This window comes from Setaria italica, chromosome IV (assembly GCF_000263155.2).
Source record: "Setaria italica strain Yugu1 chromosome IV, Setaria_italica_v2.0, whole genome shotgun sequence".
Classification (NCBI taxonomy): Eukaryota; Viridiplantae; Streptophyta; class Magnoliopsida; order Poales; family Poaceae; genus Setaria; species Setaria italica.
Window position 1 is genome coordinate 2,534,382 of NC_028453.1, and position 18,407 is coordinate 2,552,788.

General features: G+C 46.7%; 2 long non-coding RNA genes across 4 annotated transcripts; one reads left to right on the forward strand and one right to left on the reverse strand.

The window, feature by feature from the left end:
• Window positions 1-5: 5 nt before the first annotated feature.
• LOC101777024 lies at window positions 6-3,681 on the reverse strand. Of its 3 annotated transcripts, none has more exons than XR_002677464.1 (6): window positions 3,296-3,681; window positions 3,023-3,187; window positions 2,007-2,420; window positions 1,500-1,620; window positions 1,061-1,120; window positions 6-297 (listed from the first exon to the last, which is right to left on the reverse strand). It is a non-coding gene; the product is annotated as an uncharacterized LOC101777024 (long non-coding RNA). The 3 variants fall into 3 exon arrangements; XR_001163760.2 differs by lacking the exon at window positions 1,500-1,620 and having other exon boundaries at window positions 6-109; window positions 203-297; window positions 3,296-3,676; XR_001163759.3 differs by lacking the exon at window positions 1,500-1,620 and having other exon boundaries at window positions 3,296-3,674.
• Window positions 3,682-6,569: 2,888 nt separating this feature from the next.
• Window positions 6,570-16,324, forward strand: LOC101777283. The gene is made up of 2 exons (XR_001163854.2): window positions 6,570-14,639; window positions 15,623-16,324. It is a non-coding gene; the product is annotated as an uncharacterized LOC101777283 (long non-coding RNA).
• The last annotated feature ends 2,083 nt before the right edge of the window (window positions 16,325-18,407 follow it).

The window sequence follows — 18,407 nt, forward strand, 5'->3', positions numbered from 1 at the left end:
CTATATTATATCTAATAGTGTATGGCTAGTAAGATTTTAAGCCTTATATTAGTTAGCCCGGGGCGGAGCCCGTTTCTGGATCTGCCACTGCTCTGATGCAATATTTAAGCTGCAGGCAGATAACGGTAGTTCAGAATAAAGCATACTTGCTAGCTAAAGATACTATAGGTTCAGCAGAGTCACACGCCCAATAGGAACATACTATGTCCTGTGGCCACATCATCGCTTACTGCTCCATGTTCCACTGCACCCGTAGCCGCACCTGATGGATATGAGATGGTGAAAGTTCAATGTCATCTGCAGGTGAATATGAATTTGTTTTAGAAACACGTCATGGCTTATATTCAAAGCAGGCAAAAACATTCAGGCAGCCAAAAAACATATATTTGCTGAATCCAAGTTCCTTTCGGGTACATGTCAGCCACAATACTTTTTTTAAGACACTGCAATGTTCAATTTCAGTATATGATTGAAACTATAAAGATTAACTCTAATAGTCAGCTTCTGAAAGTGGAGTACAATGATGAGGAGATTAAGATTATATTCATGTGTTTGGATTAAAAAAATCAGGCTAATACAACATGTGCACTATATTTAAAATATTGCATCGTAATTTTAAGAAAAGGCTATCACTAGTTGATAAATGGAAGAAACAGCTAGAAAACCATTTATAGCTCTATTATATATATGTAAAAACTTACTATACAGCAGATTGAACATATTAAGTAATAATTAAGCTATGATCAGCACAAACAGAGTGCTTCATTTCTGCATATTCTTTCACCATATGGCACATACAATGATACAAAGAATGAACACTGGAGATTCAGTTAAATATAGTGACAGTCCTAGCTAAAGAAATCCTCTTTTAACTAGACAACACATAAGCAGGAAACGTGGATATTGCTCACATAGCAAATGAATGTTTATATACTGTATTAACTAATGAACTAAAACCTCAAGGACATGTGGACATGCCTAATTTGATCAAGCGGTTATCAAGACACCAATTTTACGAATATAATGTTAAATAACAGAAGCATATTGTGGAAGAAAGGACCTTCTAGTTGAGCAGTCACATAGTCATGCCTGTCGAAGATGCTTTGACCCTCTCTCCAATCTGCACACACAGGGAAATTAGTAATGAATAATAGAGTAATCATGTGAAAAAAGAACTTCATGATGCTCATGTCACTAAATTAGGTTCCTCATTGCAAATAACAAATGTACTGGCAAAGACACCTATGCTGATGTACTCATGATCTGCACTGAGAATTGAAAAAAATATTACTAATTTTTCAGACTACACAGTACACACAAGTGCCAGAGATAACTGAGAACAAAGAAATCAAGTATTGAATGCAAATGGCAATCAAACTGACATTTCGGAAAAAACAACAAACATTGCTCACAAAACAAATAATTGTTTATATATTATAATTACTAATGCACTAAATCTGAAGGACATATGGTTGTTCACAAAACAAATGATTGCTCACTAAACGTCTGTTCGTCTCCCCAACGTCAGTTTTGTGCGATGTGCGGTGAACCAGGTGAAAACCCCATGCGGAGGAGAGGACCTAGCTTGGAGTGGTTCTTGAAGGAGTTTGCAGAACATATCTTCACTCACATGAGAGTTTAGGAGTAGGGATCAATTAATCACTCAGATGATAAGAGAAGTAAAATTAGAATACCAAAATCAGAATAGGAAATCTATGCATCACTGGCTAGAGTGGTTCCTATCAGCATTCTTAAGAGAAATAATAGATCTAACTGGAAAAATTATAAATCCAATTCAAAATTGATTACACGCTAAGCCCAACATATCCAGACACAAATCATGATATCCTATTCATTAGAAAGATGATAGCTGTGTTGAGGAGCCTGGTTGCAATTCCCATTACCAGAAATTATCAAACATAAGAACAATTGTAAAGTCCAACAAGCCTAAAGAGCTCAAATTATGGAATATGAAAAATAAGAATAGGGATATGAAAAATAAGAACCTCTCGTGCTTTGTCCAGTACGGATTCGATGTTGCTGTTCTTGGTCTTGCACAAGATGATGCGTCACTAGCATCAATCATGCGCTAGCTGTCGCTAGATCTGTGTTGCCCGCATCATTAAGTATCCCTGCCAGCAAGGCTGTCAGGCAGCTTGCCCACCGAGCAAGCCATCGGCTGCGCCATGTAGCAGTTGCTGCGCAGCAGAAACAAGCAAATCGACTGCTTGAAGCATCAATGTAAGCACAAAATGGAATCAGCACTGGGATGAAGAAGTAGGGTCTGGGACGGTGGGCCCGAAGTCTGCAGTATCTCTCCGCTCCAGGTCTCTCTTCCGCATTTGTCATCCTGGCCGCGCCTTTGTACACCCTTGGAGCTCATTGCTCTCGGCCTCTTACCTAGCCCCTAAGGCTTCAATCTGCAGGCATACAGAAGAGAAATGAGTTTGAGAATTTAATAAGTCATTCGCGAGATCGACGAATGGCAACAGCATCCATGAACTGAAGATTCACTTGCAAGATAAAAAACAACAAAACAAACAAACAAGGCAAGGCAAGAGTTGTCTGTGTCTTCTACACTAATATAGAACAATTATAATTCCTACATTACTGGGAGATTTCATTGGAGGATTGCAATTGGACTAGCGAGAGTGTATACATGTCTAAGAAAACATATAGGTTGTATTATAACACTAGCAGCATCGTAGAACATCTGGTTTTCATCAATTAGTTCAGACTTAGAAAAATAGAAACTCAAACCAAATATTCTGTCCAGCTCAATTGACATTTACAGGTTACAGAAACAAGAATCCAATAATCTGGATCACAAATTCACAATACAAGCTCCGGCACCGACCCATGATGCAGAATCTCAGGGAGCAACTCAAATCGACTATGTAGATATGGTTCGGACTTTCTGACCAATCAAATTGTCCACTGAACCACACACGTGTATGCAGAACAATGAAAGATCGAGCTGTGACATCGAGGAAAGGGGAAGGGGACCGAGGAGTTCAACGACCTCACCACTGCCTCCAATGAAAAGCCACCCGATAAGAACGTCGTAGCAGGGAGCTGCCGGACCAGTCCTTGCCGGATCCGTGTGAGATCCAGCCGTGAGCCTGCGTGAGCGAGCTCCGCAGTGGACCTGCAGGACCTCCAGCCTGACGAACTTGGGACGAAGGGCCTGTGGGCAGCAGCGACACCGGCGTCAAGCTTGGGGCAGAGATGGGCTTGAGCGGGGGTGTAGCTCACACAGCGGCAGCCGCGCTCGAGCGGGGGAGGAGAGGACCACCTGTGGAGGATGACGAATCGGCGCGGACTGGCTCGAATCGGCGAAGGACAGGCTCAAATCGGCCGGCGGCACTTGGGCTCGGGAGATTAATGGGCGGCAGCGCTCGAGGCCTCGAGCTCCCTTCTCCAGCCACGCTGCGAATCGGCCGGGGGATAGGCATGCTCTACACGAGCAGAGATCGAGGCGGCGCAGATCGTCGATGGAGCAAGCGGGGATGCCGAGCGGCGGCAGCGGCGAGGGATGGCGACTGGCGGTGAGGCGAGAATCAGAGGACGCGACGACGGCGGAGCGCGGCGTGCTGAGGGTTTGGGAGCGGCGGCGGGGAGGGATGGCGAGCGGCGGCGGCGGGTGGGATGGCGAGCGGCGGCGCGCGGCGGGGGATGGCGGGCTGGGGCGGTTCCTGCTAGGAGAAACGGGAACGGGAGGATGCTGACCCACGTTCGGAGGAGCTGATAAAAAAAATCGGAAAACCCACGTTCGTGAAAATAAATCGGGACCGGCGTGAAGCGGAAACCGGTGCGGTCAGAATCGGGACCGGCCGCGCACCGCACCGATTGGCTCGGGTACGGGATAGATTATTCCGTACTCAGGGTATTGTATAGTATAATCCTCTATATATATATATATATATATATATGTGTGTGTGTGTGAAAACTAGCTGTTGGAAATAGTATTGTTCAAAAAATAGCCGTTGGTGAGTCGCCGGTTAAAAAAATAGCCATTGGAAATAGTGCGGTTCAAAAAAAACAGTCGTTGCAAATAATACGGTTCAAAAAAATAGCTGTTGGAAATATTGCCGCTTCAAACAAATATGGTTCACTTAAAATCATGCCCATGGTAGTTAGTTACTATGAATAAAATATGGAAGAGTTGAATATAGGAGGGCAAATATAAGATGTCTGTTGAAGATCATGGTGAAGTAGGAGAGAGAAATCAGATGAGAGACTCTCATTTGTGTGGAATATGGGGGTCAAAAGTAGGAGTTGGATTGGAGTTGCTCTTAGTTCCTCCTTTACTCTAGTAGTACGTGCGGTACGGCCGTCCTCGTCTTGCATCCTCACCTCACCACTCCATCCTACACGTCATTACAGTAGGAGATTTCTGGCTGTCGTCTTGACTCAAATACTTGACATGATCGGAGTAGCCCGAGAGTAGTTTCGCTCATTGGTGCCGGTGGCATGAATTGTCGAACGGCGCCGTGGTTTTCGGTGAGGATCAAGCCTAAATCCGCTTAGCGTTAGTGTTTCTACTGTTGTATGTGTTGAATTTGTTTTGGAGTAGTATGTGGTTTGCTGCAATCACTAATCACCCTCCTACAGCTCCGTTGAAGCACGCGTGGCCGGAAGCCGCCAAGAGGAGGCGGCACTCACCGGCTTCCGCGTCGCCCAGGGATTTGAGCGCCTTCGGTGTGATTTTTGTCATATGAGATTCTCGCTACCGGCACCAGTAAAAGGGCATCTGGAATTAGACACGACGTGTGAATTGTTTCAAAAAAAAAAAGACACGACGTGTGATATGCAGGTTAGTCGATCGTGCCGATGCGATTATCTTTTAATAAATAAATAATATCGATATCTATGTGGAGCCCTATCATTTTGCAGATAGGCAGGGAATCATTTAGCGTACAAGCAAGTCTTGCCTCGCCTCGCCCGCACAGACATCGGAGCAAAGAAGTCATTTGGGCCTTGTTTACCCTAAAATCCTAACTTTGACACTATGCAAAAAGAAGATTCCCCATCACATCAAACTTACGGTACATGTATGGAGTACTGAATATAGACGAAATCAAAAACTAATTGCACAGTCTGGTTGCACTTTGCGAGACGAATCTTTTGAGCCTAATTAGTCAATATTTGGACAATAATTCACAAATACAAACGAAACGCTACAGTATGCTACAGTGTTGGCACAGTGATTTTGGTTGTCCAAAATCGGGCAACTAAACAGGACCTTGATTTTCTTGCCGCATTATCTCGGGGACCGTGCGAGCAAACTTTTGCTTGCTGAATGGAGCAAGCCAAATCTCCATCAAAAGCAAGGCGTCAAAGCAAGGCAGGCAATGCTCTCCCAACTACCAACTACCAAACTGATTTTTAGGAATTGACTACTTCTTTTCGTTCTAGAACTGTTTTTCTTTTCGGGATTGCATATGAATTACTCCAATTTTCTTGGAGAGTCAAATAATTTTATGTTTAACAAAAATTATAGAGAAAAATTTTATAGCACCGAATAGATATATTATGAAAATATATTTGATGAAGAAATTAATAGTACTTATTTGGTATCATGAATATTATTATTTTATTGTATAAATTTGGTCAAACTTGAGTTGTTTTGACTCTCCAAGAAAGTTGAAATGAAATATAATTTGGAACGGAGGGAGTAGATTTGTGTGGACGGTGGGTATGCCATAGTCAACAATGGAGGGCAGCGAGTTTTAGAAACCGTCCATTTCATAGCAGAAATCTCTCCCATGGATGGTCGGACGGCAGGGATGAAATCGTCGAGTGGTTGGCACTTGCCAGTTGCGTCGGAAAGGAAGAGAGAAATATGTTCGTATGAAACGGGGTAACAGCATCGCAAGCCTGCTACTTTGCCTGCTGCTACAAACACGCAAAGCATCATTCAATATCTTGCTCGCAGTTTCCGCGAAAACATCGTCTTTTTTAATGGTCACCGGAGGCCCCGCCTGCGCTGAGATGAAGACACGACAGCCCCGCCTGCGCTGTTGACGGCCAGATCAGGAGGCCCTGAGGCGGGATCCGGCCATGGAGGACCGCACGGAGAGTGCTTCGACGTTGCCTGGCTGATTTGCATCTTGTAAACTGAGAAGAGATTGGGAGAGGGAGGAGGCAAGACAAGGAGGATGCGAGGAGCGTGGGTGCCAGCGAGCGCCGGCTTCGGCGCCGCCGCCGCTGCTCGCCGTCGATCGGGCGGTGGCGACGGCCAGGGATGAACTTCGCGCGGGGGCTTTGGGCTGGCGGCGGCGGTCGCGGAGGGGTACGAGCGGTGTTTCTTTTTTCCCGCGAAAACATTGTCACGGAGAAAATTGAAACAGGCCTCGCCGAAATGTTGGACCAACGGAGGGAATCGTGGAAACTTGGCGAGGTGGGCAACCAAATTACCTATGTTATCGTTCCACGATCTTGCCGCATTCCAAGGCACGCCTGCTCCGTTCTACACGAGCCGCGTCATTCCGTGGACCATTATATTGTGGACGCCGCGCTATATATGTGTCTCTGTGTGTATGGTTACACACATCTGTAGCCTCTCAATACACTTGCTTCTTTGCATCGAGCAGCGATGGCATTCTCCGTTGTCCATCGCAAGACCTGCAGTGTCCAGGACTCAGGTTGCAGTCTTTCTGCTAGGCTTGTGATCACCGGAGTTGAGATGAAGCGAGCTGGTGAGCCAGGGACAGCATCTAGCTAGGCGCTAGCTGCTTTGCGATCTGCACTTCCGCATGGTTTGGTTAGGCGTTGGGGACCAGGAGGATTGGAGGAAGGATCAGCGATCAAGTGTACGGAGCAAAGATCTGCAGCGGAGATTATGGATGGATTGAATGGAACACGGTTACAGGTACTCACGTTATCAGGAACAGGAAGGATCTGCCATCGTTCAGGGAGGAACAGATCAGGATGAAGATAAACACAGGGGTACGGTGCAGCGCGTGCCTCGGCAGTGTTGCATACTTCTACGTATATGTCTGGGATTAACGGAGGAGCAAAAAGGATGTCGGGAACTCGGGTTGCTGTTGGACCTGGACAATGGTTGAGTGAGTTATGTGCCGAAGTGACGAAGAGGTGCTAACGTGCCATGTCTACAAGGATGGCAGCCTGACAGGCCCACAGGGTATATCTGCCTGGTACGTTTTTACTGAACAATATCTTTATTGCAATCTTTTTCTAGCGTACTGTTTATTCCTTATTATGGTAACTATAACTATGTGGGTCTAGCTACCTTTGCCCTTATTATTGTGCCCTGTATATTGAACTTAGCTTGGCCTGACCATCGGGACCGTGAATTTGAGATCCACGATTGTGCGCTCCGCTAAGTCATGCAAATTTTCACTAAAAATTCAAATCTTGATTAAATTTTAATATTATTGGCACCCCTAACAAGGTAAAAATTGAGTTCCCCGCTCCGCCACTGCTTTGTGGTGATGTCATTGAAGCGTCGTAAGCAAATACAGCGGAGTTCAAAGTTTGAGGTTCGAAAGTTGAGGGAAGGTTAGAGGGCTGGGGACGGGAGGTGAGGGCGCCACCGATTGAACAGCAGAGGACGGCCAATGCCAAGGGTGGATAGTGGGGGTGATACCTAAAACTTGTTTTAGGTATAGGAGAGAGAAGATTTAGGTAATAATTTTGTGCTTCTCTCCAACAGCATACCTAAAATTGGATATTTATATTTCCTTCAGGGACTAAAATGTAAACATAATCTTTTTTCTAGGATCGATCTGCAAAATTGACTCATCTTCTTCCCCAACCTCTCTTCTCCCCCCCCCCTCTCCTTCATCCTGCTGCTCTCCCTGCGCTGCTGCTCCTCCACTGCCCTCCGCTTAAGTCGGCGGTGGGCCCCGCTCCTCCACTCGAATCCACGCGTCTCGCCGCTGAGAATCGACACCGGTCGCGCTCCTCCGCCTTGCCCGACCACTTCGGGACGGGCGGCACACATCTGGCGTGCGCGCGGGCCGCACAACGAGGAGGGCAGTGGGCGATGGGAGGTGAGGTCCAGCCGAGGCACGGTGACGGACGGAGCTCGATCTCCAACCGTGTTAGGATGGGCGGCGCTCCTCCGAGCTCAGGCGCAAGACAAAGCTGCGAGCTGCGGGAGAGCCAAAGCCGGTCGCGGGCGGGCCGCACCTAGCCACGGGTATGCCGTAGCCAGCCATTGACGGACAGGTTGAGAGCCCTAGGTGTTGCGGCTTCTTCTATTTCTGGCGGAGGGGCCAGCCAAAGCCGTAGTGGGGCGGGCGGCGGGTGGCATAGGGGTAGTTGGAAGGGAGCTAGGCCCTTTCCATGGTGGTGCCGGCAGCTGGACACGTGAAGGAAGGTGGTGGAGCGGGGATGGCGCGGCGGCGGCTCGAGCGGGAAATGTGCAGCACGTGGTGGTTGTTGTTTCCCGCTGTAGATTCCAAGTTTTAGCAATCAGTATTGGATTGGTATATTTGGGTCATAGAGAGAGGAATTTAGGTTATGACTAAAATAGCAATCCATATAGGTATGTTGTTGGAGCAAATTTTTCTGATTGTTTTTAGGTATTCTTGCACTTTTTAGGTATAACAATCCGGTTAAGGTAAGCTGTTGGAAATGCTCTTAAGAATGGGATAAAGGGTAGGCAGAATAGCACTGAGCGGCGCAGACACCGGCGGGGTGAGAGGTTGGCAAAATTTGTTGTTGTTGATTAGATGCCTAAATTAGACTAGACAGTTGGCATGCACGGTTTAGAAAGATCCAGTCCCAATAAAATAAGTTATTTCAGGATTAGAATTTGTCAAAAACAAATTGTTTTACTGTGCATACGCATGCGTCAAACATAGTTAATAAAAAGGGTAAAAAAAATATATCATTTTATCATATTGTTAATCTGTCCTAATTTCTAGAATGACTTATAGGACGGAGCAGTGACTAAGACTTTAGAAACTTACTCCCTCCATTAGTTTAGTAGTTTATGATGTACGCATTTGCTCGAAAAAAACATTCTGGTTTGATCTGCGCATTCGCTGGGGACGCCAAACCTCTACTCGAGTTCTTCTCACGTGGGAATGTGGCTGGAACTATGGCCTACGACTCCTTTAGCTAAGTGTCCTCGGCAAAGAGTTTTTCTCATGTTGCCACAGGCAAGTGATGCTGATTAGGCATGCACACGCACACGGGGCTTCATTGTTGATTTGCACAATAGCCGATGTAACCACGTAAGGCTTGATTGACAAATGTTGTGGGGACATTTGAATTAAATTGATGATGTGAATATATATTAAATGCATAGGATTTCCCTGTTGGTCTACACCGTCAGGAACCTGACTGATCAGTTGTATCCTGACGGGAGGCTGCTGGGGAAACATGTTTATTCCTATCGGTGTATGATTCTTGACGGTAATTCATGTCAGTTGTTGTAACAGTAGCTCGATCTGACCGGTCGACTCCTCCCGTCAGGAACTACCAACGGGAATTGTTTCCTGTCGGACAACCGTCACGAATAGGAATAGTAGGGCTACGTGCGCTTCGGCCTATCAGCCACCAAACAGTATTTTTCTCTCACAACAAATCAGTCGTTTCAGCTTTTCAACCGGCTTATAAGTCGAGCCGAACAGGCTGTAGGTATTTCCTGAGTAGCTGTCTCTATCCCTGACGGTTTTTGGACTGTCCTGACGTGTGGAACCTCGTTCCCTGTGGTAGTGTAATAGACTTATGCAATTATGCAAGAGGTTGGGAAAATAAAATAAGAGGAACAAAGATAGCATTTATATATAGTAAAAAAATAACAAATTTAGCCTTTGCTACCAACTTGGTAGTTCTAATAAGTTGTTTTCTTTTAGCAAAATGCTACGTTTTAATGAGTTGTTTTCTTCATAGTCACGGTTGTTGAATTTGGAGGCCCGTTAACAAATCCGGGCTGTGAGGCCCATCCTGGCCCAAATATGAGGGGGAAGTGAAGCCCAGATTTGTCGTATCTATCGGCCTTTCTGCATCGCTGTTTGCCGTGGGCCGTAAAGCGCGGCACATGACAGACCAAGGCCCGCCCCGCCCCGCAGGCCGCGGTACCGCACCCACCCGAGCGTTCGTTCGTTCCCTTGACGATTTTGCTTGCGCGACCGACTCTATCCTCGCTTCTCGGAATGGCGTCGGCGACCGATGGAGTGCGAGATGACGGCGCGGACCCTTTCGTGGCGTACTGGCGTGCTGCAGAGAGCAGTGCCTGCGGCAGACGACGACCTACCGCACGTGCTGGCGCACCATCAGTGTTGGTCAAAAGTCACAGGTGGTGAAAGTTTTCGTATGCCCACTTGTTCGCTTTGATCGGGTCCCACGACGAAAACGGGGCGATTTTACTATCCACAACATGGGCTTTAGCAGCTAGCAGGTATGCGATGTGCATGCCCATTCGTCGTCTCGTCTCTATCTGACCTTGACTCTGGATGCGCAACGGACAACATGGCGACACCGAGAGAACGAAAAGCTTGCCCTTTTATAGCTTTCTAATCGCCGCTGCCATTTTATATTTTTATCCCTGCGTTATTACTGTGGAACTTCTTTAAACTTTTAGCCTGTGATGAACCGCTGATGGCTGAGAAGAATAATGGAAGACGCAAGCCCTCAGGTCAAACCTGGCCGCGAGCTTGTGCTTTGTGGGCCCCAACTGATGCTTTCCCACTATTGCGCTGTACGGTCATGAACTTTGTGGGTTCTAGATTATCTGCAAAGGAAAAATCTCTGTCCAGCTTGCCCAACGTTTGTCGCCCTGGCTATTATAGTGCGATTATTTTTTTAATTGTATATACTCTCCTTTTTCCTGCTATCTGACTGCGGTTCTTCTCAGAGAAACGAGTTCCTGTCCACAAACTGGAAAAAAAAAAGGGAAAAGATGAAAATGACTAAAAACAGGAGGAGAGCTTGAGAGTATGCACCTCAGTCTCACGAAAATTTCAATCTAGCTCCCACATATGAAGGTTTTTCGAGAACGTGGGGTATATGAACTTTATTTCTTGAAAACTTAAAAACAACCAATTTAAATAGTGCCACAGAAGTTATCCACAGTGCTCGATTTTAATAGGGAGACAAATATAGCATACGTAGATTCCCATAGAGGAAAAAATAACAGAGAACTCTAAGTGGAAAATACCCTGTGTTGAAAAGGAAAGGAAAGTGCCAGGATAAAGGAAGAAAAGGTACGAATAAAATCAACTTATATGCGGTAAGCCAGTCCTTTATCTAAAAAAAATGCAATCAAGCCATGACGCGAAGGCAAGAATTGAAATCAAAAGGCATCACGCGTATTTTCGATTGATTGAGAGAAAATCCGAATCAGCATATGTATGCCAAGAACAGAACTGAAAAGACAAATTCGGTACGACGAGATCCAAGATCTTTTCTTTATTTTTTTTGGACCAAAAGGCACTTTGGCCCTGATTTTTATTGAAATCAAGAGATCCCATTCGCTGCCTTACAAAGTTCTCGGACCTGGGAATCACAAGTGAACCGTCCAGAAAATACACCTCTGAATGCTACCTGATACTCTAAAACTCTACCAGAAGATTCAGTACAACATCTCGAAAACATAGCTGTTCCCTCTTGAGCTCAGACGCTGATGAGCTAGTAAACGGGGCAGAGAACATGGAGGACTACTAGAACGCCTACCAGTCTTGGCTACTACATGTTGCAGGAGGGCCGTGGGGTGAAGAGATCAGTTCTTACTATTTGTTGAGGCACCGGACGTCGTCGGCGCCGCCGAGGTATCAGTCGACGACGAAACCCATCACAACTCCGGCGAGCAGAGCCGCCGTCGTTGCTGCTGCGAGCGTCGCCTTCGCGAGACGGTCCAGCTCGGCTGCGCCTGCTGCGGCCGGGTTCGCGCGGCTGAGCGCGCGAACGTGCGCGACCAGGAGCAGCAGAGTGAGCCCGATGGTGGCCAGCACGGCCGGGAGCAAGGCGCTCGCCGCGGCCCGAGCGAAGGCACTCGCCGAGGTCTGGAACTGGATCTTGGCGGCGGTTTCGAGGGGTTCGATGCAGACGAAGACGGCTGCGAAGCCGAGGAGAATGGTAAGCGTGGTGGGGGAAGCCATGGCGGAGCTTTGGCGCAGTGGCTTCCCTTTTTGGACTCAAGAGAGGAAGAGGAGATGGCTTGTTAATGAATCTTTGCCTCTCCAATGTCAGATGGGTGATCTTATAGGCTCCTGGCTGACAATGATTGGCTGGCTCATGGGGCCAACCCATGGCCCATGGCCGGCTCATTTCGAGCACACTTATTTAGCCAACTTATCAGTCATCAAATAGTATTTTATTCTCATAATAAATCAGACGTTTCAATTTTTCAACCAAGCTGAAGCGAACAGCCCCCATCTCCAAAGCAGGGACGAAGGACACGTATGCACTCGAGGGGAGGAAAAAGCCTGATTCATCCTGAGGGACACAAAAATCAAGAACCATTCAGGTGCTCCACCATACTCCCATACTCCACATCAAAATAATCCACCAAAACATGCACGAAAAATTCAATCGAAAATATGGGTAGATGCACGATGTAATGATGCATGTTCATGCAAAATTTGAAGCTGAACAAAATTTTGTGCAAGGAGAAAAAAAACAAAATCAGATGAATAGGTGCGGGTTGTGGCTCCAAACGAACAGTACATCCAATCCGATTAAAAGCTGAAAAGTCTTTTTTTGTTTCTCCTTATTTTGCATGAACAAATTTTCGATTAAAAGCTGAACAAATTTTGCATGAACATGCATCATTTTGTATCGTGTATCTACCCATATTTTCGATTGAATTTTTCGTTGCATGTTTTGGTGGATTATTTTGATGTGGAGTACGGGAGTACCTTAAGGTGGTGTTCTCCACGAAAATCCTGACCGAATCCAAAGCACTACCGATGCATGGGGGCCCTCTGAATTATGAATCCCGAGCCAAAAGGGAAAGGGGGCCTTTGCTTAGATGGAACCCGTTGGTTCTTTGTGGTGTGTGGAGGATATAAATCCACGAGGCAGGATATGAAAAAGTTCCTTTTTTTTTTCTTCATGAAGAAATTGTCCAATGACAAGCGATCAGTTGGCGTCAGATTCCTCTGGCCTAATCACCCCATCCTAATCCTCATGGTCAATCCGACCCAGAACTATCTTATTCGACGTGCCTGTGCGCAACCTTGGCGGGGTGGGGTATTTTGGTCTAGTGAAAGAGAGTGGAGTGGGGTGGAGGACAGCCAGGCAAGGACGCAAAGCGCAGACCATTCACGCGCTGAAATCAGCACTCGAGTCTTTGCTTATTTGTCTATCCATCGATCCATCCTGGCAGTGTTTTATATTGTCGGAAGAGCCAGTCACGTAGCCCACATGTCCATCCCTGCAGTGTTGTAATAACCTGATTGTCCTAAACAAACTAGATGAAGGCTCCATTTACAAATGGTGGAGCGAGGGTAGAGCCAAGATCGACGAATCCCGGAGTAGGCCCCTATACAGCAAGCAAATTGCAGCTGAATCACCATCCCTGATCACTTTGCCTGCAAACCAGAAACGGATTCAATAAACCGCGACTGAAAGGGTACTTTTCCCTTTATGCCTTGGTCGTCAGCCGACCTTCTTCTTCTTTTTCGAATGGTCGTTAGCTGACCTGGATTCGTTCCTTCCCCCAACCTTTATCATATTGATCTTCGTGTTCATCAAGGCAATCCAAATGCGCGCCGGCCGGAGACGGGCGACGGGAGCGTTTGTCAATCGTCAAACCACGAAACCGTCCGGCGAATCAGATCAGCTCTGGACCTTATCCTAAACGCAGCAGATAAGGGATTCCCTCACCTAATCCCGACCGATAGCAACGCAGCGAAGGCTTCTCAGAGTTCCATAACAGTGATGGAATGATTCGCCATTGCTCCGGCGCAAGTTCAGCGAATTTTCGTTGAAGGAAAATAAACTACACCCGACGGCCTCAAGAATGCTCCCGGAAACTTCCCACCGTTCAATTTCCGCTCATTCAGCTTGGTCGATGCACCGTACCTGTCCCTCGTGCATGTCCGATCCTGTTCAACGGAAGCTGCGATCGGCACACTATATAATCCCCACAATGGCATGGCCTCTAGGTTCGACATACTCACTCGCCGACACAACCATAGAGTCAAGCTAAGATGTGCCCATGGCGTCTGGCTCCTCGCTACTTGCTCGCTCCAAAGCATGCCATCTCAGTTACGGCCGGCAGGTCTCACGAGCTCAGGAGCCTACGAGGATCATCTAGTTCACAGCCATCAGGTGCCAGAACCCTGGAGCGCTTGGATTGGTGATCCCATCGGTGCGCGTCTGCTCAGTAATTCATCAAGGATCCTGAAGCCTGCAGTCAGCGGGGATGATCATGGAAAAGGTGAAGCAACGAATATGGTTTGGGACGGAGTCAGCGTCGTCGTCGTGTTCAGCTAGGGCCATCGAGCGTGCAGGCGTGCAGTGCTTGCCAGGACAGGCAAGAATGGCGCAGCGTACAGCGTTTCCGTTTGTCGGGGAAGCTGCACAGCAAGTATGATCAAGTCCATGGCTCAATTTATTAAGGGAATAAAGGAGGCAGCACGTTAATTATCAATGAGAAAATTCTAGTGAAGTTTGGTACGCCAAGGCCCAAGGGTGTCCTCGACGCATCGATACAGGTGTGCCCTGTTACTCTACCTCTCCTTTTTTTAAGTCTGCCATTTTTTTTTGGGAGATGTTTGTTTTCAATTCTGTGATTTTTTTTTCACCGTAATGCAATGGAGACCCAATGGCCCTCAATTTTCCTATGTCCCAAAACAGCTTAAAGTAGAGATGAGGAATAGAAAAGGTTGCTTCATTGGCTTCTCTCCTTCCCCCTCAAGCAATAAGTAAAGTATTCTTAAAAATTACCTATTACAACCTGTTTTGCCAAACATTTTCTAAAATGGTTTTAACTCCATAAAAAATTATTTCACAATTGATACCAAAGTCAACTATTTTAAAATGAGTTAGTCTCGCCAAACAAATCCTTACTCGTTGGAGCTAACTCGTTGGAGCTAGGGAGCTGGGCTCCTCGTGGCGTGTTGGATGAGGAACAGAGTGAGACGTGGCAGCTGCCAAGCCAAACCTTATAATTCCACTACAACACTACCTAACCGACAGGATTGCCTCATCTCACAGCTCTAGGCTATCATCTTCTAATCTACGACAAACCTCTGAATTAAGTCCCACGTGTTGAAATATACAATACATATTTGGAACATTCTAGAAGATTTTGGAAATCACAAGAGGCTTTGACATGCATAAGGATAAGATCATGACAAATGCGACAGAAATCAGGCTAAAAATGGGATGGCTAGCTAGCTAAAAAATAGGATTATCTTTATGTTTGGCACTCGTATCACAATAATAATATGTGAGATTACTTTGGGTCAGGATGTCAAATTCTAAAAAGCTCGCAACCCAAACTGATTTTTTGCCACAGTTTGTAAGCATCTATATATCCGGCTCAGCACTGTTGTCTGCTTGTTGCATGCTAAACATAGCTGATGTGACAAGTTGTTGGAAGTAGAGAGATCCGAAGCGGACGGGCGCAGCAGCTGATGTGGCCGCCCCGCACCGCTTGGGATGAAAGCTGACCAGCATTTCTGTCTAAATATAGATAGCGCTGGAAAAGAATTCAAACCTCCCTCGGATGACGAACATGCCATTGCCACCACACATAGCCCGTGAAGCTCGCATGTCCTCACCCTGGTGTCCGAATCCTTGCTATATATACGCATGCGCGCGCGTCTCAGTTCCACCACCACCATCACGAACAACTAATCAACCGCGCAACAAGTTAAGGAAGAAGAAGATAGCAGCAGCAGTAGCTATGGCCGGCCAGCAGAGCACGAGGATGGTGGCGATGCTCCTTGCCGCCCTCGTGGTGGTGGCGGCGTCCCTACCCGCGGCCACCGCCTACGGCTGCTACGACGACTGCTACGAGCGGTGCGCCAACGGCAAGGTGGACCCCGCCTGCACCAAGATGTGCAACCAGGCGTGTGGCCCCGACGGTGGTGCCACCGCCGCCGCTGGTGGCGCTGCCGCCGCGCCCACAGCTTGATCATCATCATATCTGCTGCCGCCTGCATGCGTCCACACCATCTGTTTAGGATATGATTCGTCATCGCCCAGCAACGCCCTGCTATTATTACTAGTTTCCTTATTCATGGATCTTGTCGTCATTCCTTTCTCGATCCCACTATTGATTTCCTATTTTTCTTCTTATATTTCTTTCTTTGTTCATTCATGTGTTCCCATCCATCCATAAGTCGTTTCATTACTCGTGCAATTTGCCAGTGAATGCATACTTTCTACATGACAAAATGGACCAAGAAACTGTGTGGAAACTAATTTGATCTCACTCATAGAAATCATTGTTCAGGTGTCCATAGCAAATGCGACACCTGAGGAACGAGCATGTTGCGATGGAACCACAATCATGGCCCGCACACAAGGAATTATCGGAAACTCACCGGTGCGCAGGCAGCAAAATTGCCTCGCTAGATCGGCGCTCCCGCCCGCCCACCCGCCGCCGCTGCATGCAAGCTCGCGTCGCGCTCCGTGGGATCTTGCTTACACTCACACTTTGGACGTTAAAACAGGATAAGAAGCCGTAGATGCAAACGCGCGCGGTTCCAAAGAAAGCTCGTGCCTATCCGGTCAGTTTCCAGATTTCTAGATGGCTGAGAGAAAGGGAAAGCGGCACCCGACGCGCGTCCCGCTCGTCACTCGACGACGTGGTGCACATCCTCTGCCTTGTGGGCTAAGGCATATTGGCATATGCCTGAGCGGCCCCTGTTCCATGGCGGCCGGGTCGCAGCCCGGTGCCACCCAGGAATGGAGGGCTCCCAGCCGGCCGGTGGTAGTGCCCGCCTGCCCGGGTCAAGGTCGTGCTTACTCTTAGCTCCTTTTCCATTAACCAATTGCACTCCGACGTGTCTCTCCTCTGGGCTCTGTTGAGTGGCTTCTTCTCCCACGGCGTACAACACAACCAAAGCGCAATAGGAATCGGCTAGACCAAATAACAGATCAAATCATTTTGTTTTACAAAAATAAAGAATCATCTCGTTACATATCAAGAACGGGTCGAGAATCTGAGTTTCGCCATGTGGGTTGGGTTGGGGTGGGGCGGTCCAAGTAATTGAGTTGTGGTTTGCCTGGAGCAGAACAACGGCATGAGCCCCTGTAGCTAGGTGGTGCGTGGAAACGGCAAGTCTTTGCCATCACATGTCAACGGTCAAAACAAGAAAACATCACCATGCAACATTCACGTTTAAATCAATAATTCTTCCACGTTTCGGCATAGTGGATCCTGAATGATTCAATCTGCTGTGTGTACTTGTCAGCAAAAGTTTCCAGAGACAGAGAGCCAATCCACAGTTTACCCTGGAAGATGAAATCATCGTGCATGCATGTACGTGTTCCCAGTTCCCACTGAGAGATTGATTGATGGACTACCAAGTACGCTAGTGGAATTATTGGATGTCTATACTCCCTTTTCCTGTTACTGAATCTTACTCTTCTTTTCCTTGAAAAAAGAAAATCTTACTCTTCTCAAAAGAGAAGGAAAAATAAAAACAATAGAAACAAAAGAAAACGAAAAAGGAAATTCATGTGTGTTCTATAATCTTAAGGGGATATATAGTTCAGTCCAACTTACCTATCTCAAGGTTGGTGTAAACAAAAACCTAGTAAAGCGAGTTTAATACGAAATGGAGATAAGAACTGTTCACAGTAACAGTGCGGGTCAACGCACAAGGCAACCTCACTTAAAAGCCTTGAATTCTCCACCAGGAAAAATGAGGGCAAAATATTTAGGACATATATTTTGATACTGCTGGTAGTACAGAAAACTTAAGTGGAAAAGTAAGCGTTGAAAAGCCCAAAGAAGCTTTAGGCTTGGTTTGATTTCTCCTGCTTATTTTTAGCACCCGTCACATCGAATGTTTAGATACTAATTAGAAGTATTAAACGTAGATTATTTACAAACCCATTACATAAGTGGAGGCTAAACAGCGAGACGAATCTATTAAGCCTAATTAGTCCATGATTTGACAATGTGTTGCTACAGTAAATATTTGCTAAAGATGGATTAATTAGGCTTAATTATCAAAAAAGATTCGTTAGATGAGAAGTGTACCGGGGTTGGATACTAGTAGTGTTAGCAGCTGATCTTACCTTTAGATAGGTGACTTGTACACTAACTGGAACTTGGAAAGAGAATCCTGGGCAGTCTGCAGCATCCCTAAGCACTCGTAGATGCAATTAAACCAAAACGCAAGACAGCGCAAACAACTCCAACTCGTAGAAGAACGTGTGGCCTCAAAACAGGATAAATACCCGCGAGGTGATACCAGAGGGGGGGGGGGTAGTCGCGTGCGGTAGAAGCAAGGTGCCGTCTT